Source organism: Triticum aestivum, chromosome 7A (assembly GCF_018294505.1).
Source record: "Triticum aestivum cultivar Chinese Spring chromosome 7A, IWGSC CS RefSeq v2.1, whole genome shotgun sequence".
Classification (NCBI taxonomy): Eukaryota; Viridiplantae; Streptophyta; class Magnoliopsida; order Poales; family Poaceae; genus Triticum; species Triticum aestivum.
Window position 1 is genome coordinate 619,042,519 of NC_057812.1, and position 5,260 is coordinate 619,047,778.

The window sequence follows — 5,260 nt, forward strand, 5'->3', positions numbered from 1 at the left end:
CGAGCCTGTGTGCCGCCTATGATGTCTTAGCCTATGTACCGAACTCTGGGTAACGAACTCTATGCATGATCTCCTTTGTAAGATATGCCGACTACTATGTAGTATCTATCGTGCTGCTTTCGTTGTGCATGTTTCATCATGAATGATTTTTGTTTTTTTTGCAAATTCCTCAATGCTGAACTACCCCTGTTAAATATTAGCAGGATGGTTAGACCAGGTGGTCGTGGTCGTGGTGGCAACGCCCCACCACCGCCTGAGTACATGGCTGGGATGATGCAACAGTTTGAGCTGAATCGTCAGTTCATGGAGAATATTATGGCTCAGTTTCCTCGCCCCAATATGAACCAGCAGCCAACCCAAGTGACTCTGCAGGATTTCATGCGCCTCAACCCAACCGTGTATCGCAGCTCAACTTAGCCTCTGGATGCTGATGACTGGCTCCGTGACATCACCTATGAGATGGAGTCTGCTGATGTAGCCCTTGCCAGCTATGTCACCTTTGCTTCCTTCTTCCTGAAAGGACCCGCATCTCAATGGTGGGACAACCACAGGCGTACTCTGCCAGCTGGAACAATCATCACCTGGCCAGACTTCCAAGCTACCTTCCGTGCTCGCTTCATTCCTCAGGGAGTCATGGACCGTAAGAAGCGCGAGTTTCGCAACCTCACCCAAGGCAACAAAACTGTTGAAGCTTATCAACGAGAATTTCTGGACTTGTCTCGCTATGCTGAAGAGGACGTTGCAACTGATGCACGCAGACAGGAGAAGTTCCGTGATGGCCTTCAAGCTGACATCAAGCTCGCACTTCTAGTGCATGACTTTACTGATTTCGCCACCTTGGTGAACAAAGACATCAACGTCGAAACTGGTCTGCAGGAATACCAGAGCTCTCACAGGCGCAGCCGTGACACGGGCTCATCTTCGGGCCCGTCCTCGCAGAAGCGCAAGATATGGATCCCCAACAGCATGTACCAGCCGAATGCACCTGCCCCAAGGCAGTCCTATGCTGCACCTCGTCTGCCTACTGCTCCAACTAGGCAGCCAAGACTTCCAGCTCCACCACCACAAGCTCCTGTTCCCACTCCCAATAATGGCCTCTGCTACAAGTGTGGTCAGCCAGGTCACCGTGCTAGGGATTGCAATCAGAACCAGAATCAACTGGCCCTCCCAGCAACTGGCCGTGGAAGCAACCAGCCTCGCAACAACAGTGCCAAGTCTTATGGTCGTGTTCATGCCAACCATGTTGATCTCAATGAAGTTCTAGACCAGCCTGCTACCGTGATGGGTACACTCCTCGTAAATGCAGTACCAGCATCTGTTTTATTTGATACAGGAGCATCACATTCATTCATATCAGCTGAGTTTGCATTCATGCATGGCATTAAATACGAAGAGATGAACACTGCGATTGTGGTACACACTCCTGCGGGCCAGTGTCAAACCTCTATGGTTAGTCACAACGTTCCCGTTGAAATTGAAGGACTGGAATTCCTTGCCTCCCCCATCGTACTAAAGTCCTGTAGCATCGACCTCATTCTGGGAATGGATTGGTTGAAAGCGCATACTGCTTCTATAGTTTGCGCCACTAAGGTCGTCCATCTGCTACACCCTTCTGATGAAATAATTGCTTACCAAGCTCATCTAGTTCAGAACACGGAGGCACGTCTTTATGCCTTGAATGTGTTGAACGCTGCACCACTCGAGGGCATTGAAAACATTCCCGTCGTATGTGAATTCCAAGACGTCTTCCCAGAAGAACTTCCAGGGATTTCTCCTGCTAGAGCTGTCGAATTCATCATCGACTTGAAACCCGGCACCACCCCTATAGCTAAACGACCCTACAAGATGCCGCCGCATGAACTCATTGAGCTTAAGGAGGAAATCGACAAATCTCTTGTCAAAGGTTTCATTCGTCCAAGTTGCTCTCCTTGGGGAGCACCTTCTCTCTTTGTTAAGAAAAAGGATGGGACAAACCGATTAGTTCAAGACTACCGTCCTATAAACCAAGCTACCATTCAGAATAAATATCCTCTCCCTCGGATCAATGACCTTTATGATCAACTGGCTGGCTCATCAGTGTTCTCCAAACTCGACTTGAGGTTGGGTTACTACCAGATCCGTGTTCATGAAGAGGACATCCCAAAAACCTCCTTCGTGACTCGGTATGGGTCATACGAGTACACCGTCATGTCATTCAGCTTAACGAATGCTCCCGCCACCTTCTCTCGTCTGATGAATTATATATTCATGGATTACCTCGACAAGTTCGTCGTGGTTTATCTGGATGATATCCTTGTATTTTCCAAGAACGAGGAAGAACATGCTGGACATCTGCGTCTTGTGCTGGAGAAGCTTCGAGAACATCAACTGTATGCTAAGTATTCCAAGTGTGAATTCTGGCTCCCCGAAGTAACCTATCTTGGGCATGTCATCTCCAAGGATGGTATTGCCGTCAACCCTGAACGAGTTCAGGCTATTCTCGATTGGACTCCTCCGAAGAACGTCAAGCAAGTCCGAAGTTTTCTCGATCTCGCCAGCTATTGCCGTCGATTCGTCGAGAACTTCTCCAAGATTGCCAAGCCTCTGACTAATCTGTTGCATAAGGGTGTCAAGTTTGACTGGATAGACAAGTGTCAGGAAAGTTTCCAGGCGCTCAAAGACAAGTTGACTTCTGCCCCCTTACTTGCTCCACCTGATACTAAGAAGGACTTCGTCATTTACTGTGACGCTTCCCGTCAAGGATTAGGCTGTGTCCTAATGCAAGAGCGCAGAGTGATTGCTTATGCCTCTCTCAACTGCGCCCTCACGAAGAAAACTACCCAGTTCACGACCTCGAGCTTGTTGCTGTCATTCATGCACTGAAGCAGTGGCGACATTACCTTCTCAGTAATCGTTGCGAGATCTTCACCGACCATCAAAGTCTGAAGTATCTGTTTACTCAGCCAGATTTGAACCTACGCCAACAAAGATGGATGGAGACTATTGCAGACTTTGACGTGGGTATATCCTATACCCCCAGCAAGGCTAATGTAATGGCTGATGCCTTGAGCCGCAAGTCTTACTGCAACCACCTCCAGGTCCAGAAAGTTCAGCCCTCGCTTGCCGAAGAATTTAGAAGGCTGAACCTCCATATTGTTCCTCCGGGATCACTCGCTCCCCCTCCCGAAGGTTTCCCCAAACAGAACCTCCATGTTGTTTCCAAGGGTTCTCTCAATACCCTGGTTGCGAAACTAGATCTTGTGGACACCATCAAATGGATACAGAAATGTGACGATGAAGTCCTCAAGATTAAGCGCGACCTCAAAAAAAGAAAGCCCTCATTCTTCATTGTTGCTGACGATGGCGCCTTGTATTTCAAAGGCCGCCTAGTGGTACCATGTTTGAAGAAAAACCTGGATAAGACTAAAAGGGTTATGCAAGAAGCTCATGATACGCCTCTGTCCATCCATCCTGGTAGTACAAAGATGTACCAGGATATTCGTCAAAGATTCTGGTGGTCTAATATGAAGCAGGACATTACTCGTTATGTTGCTGAGTGTGACGTTTGTCGCCGAATCAAAGCAGAGCATCAAAGGCCTGCTGGAACTCTGCAACCTATCTCCATTCCTGAATGGAAATGGGACCATGTTGAAATGGACTTCGTCACTGGATTTCCCAAATCGCAGAAAGGTAATGATGCTATTCTTGTCGTCATTGACCGGCTTTCCAAAGTTTCCCATTTTCTGGCGGTCAAAGAGACAATCACTGCTAGTCAGCTTGCTACTCTCTACATGGCCAGAATTGTTTCACTTCACGGTATCCCACTGGTTATCAGTTTAGACCGTGGCAGCTTATTCACTTCAAGGTTTTGGGCGAGTTTCCAAGAAGCTATGGGAACTCATATGTCGTTCAGTACTGCGTTTCATCCTCAGTCGCAAGGACAGGTTGAACGTGTCAACCAAGTTCTCAAAGACATGCTTCGAGCTTGTGTAATCTCATTCGGCAAGAAATGGGAGGAATCTCTTCCATATGCCGAGTTCTCTTACAATAATAGCTATCAAGCTAGTCTGAAGATGTCCCCCTTCGAAGTGCTATATGGACGAAAGTGTCGAACCCCTCTGAACTGGTCAGAAACTGGGGAACGTCCACTCTTCGGTCCGGATATTATCCAACAGGCCGAGGAACAAGTCTGCATTATTCGCGAGAATCTCAAGACTGCTCAGTCACGTCAGAAAAGTCAGTATGACCGTCATTACCAAGACATGGTCTATCAACCTGGCGAAAAGGCTTATCTTCGAGTTACACCAATGAAGGGTGCTCACCGCTTCGGGATCAAGGGCAAGCTAGCTCCTCGCTATATCGGTCCCTTCACTATTCTCGAAAGGCGTGGAAAGGTGGCATATCAACTGGAGCTTCCACCGAACCTTTCTCAGGTTCACGATGTGTTCCATGTGTCACAACTCCGCCGTTGCTTCAAGGATCCAATCCGAGCGGTGGATCATGAAGTGCTCGAATTGCAACAGGACCTCTCTTATAAAGAGCATCCGGTCCGCATTCTTGACCAAGCTGAACGCCGCACACGTCAGAAGGCGATCAAATTCCTCAAAGTCCAGTGGTCAAATCACTCTGAAGACGAAGCCACTTGGGAACGCGAGGATCGCCTGCGTGATGAATACCCCGCGTTGTTTCCTTCTACCTCCTAAATCTCGGGACGAGATTTCTTGTAGTGGAGGAGATTTGTAACGCCCGGATAATTTGGCTACAGTAAAACTCTCCTAATGATGCCGTGACATTTGCGATTACTGTTACTAATCTCGGGATAATTCGAAACCACGTCAAATTCTAACTTAAATTTAAAGTCGACAATAAAAGTTTTCAAATATTAAAAATAAAATGTTTGGGCTATGTCTATTATTGCATCGGTAATTATGGTGAAGTAAACGCATTTTTATAAAAAGCCTAGATGCTTTTAAATGAATTAAAACAGAAAAGAATAAATAAAAAGAAAAGACAAAACGTAAAACAAAAAGAAAAGACGGAAGGAAACCCCCATCTGGGCCTCGGCCCGACAGGCCGATGGGCTGCCAGACCAGCCCACTGGCCCGGCCGGACCCTCCCACTCCACCTTATCCCCCCTGAAACCCTAACCCCCACCCCCACGTCGCCCCCATTCTCTCCCATTCCTCCCTCTCGCCCTTCCCCGATCTGGATCGGGGCAACCCCCCGATCCCATCGCCCCAGCGCCGCCTCCACGTCGCCGTCATCCCCCCTCGCAGAGCCG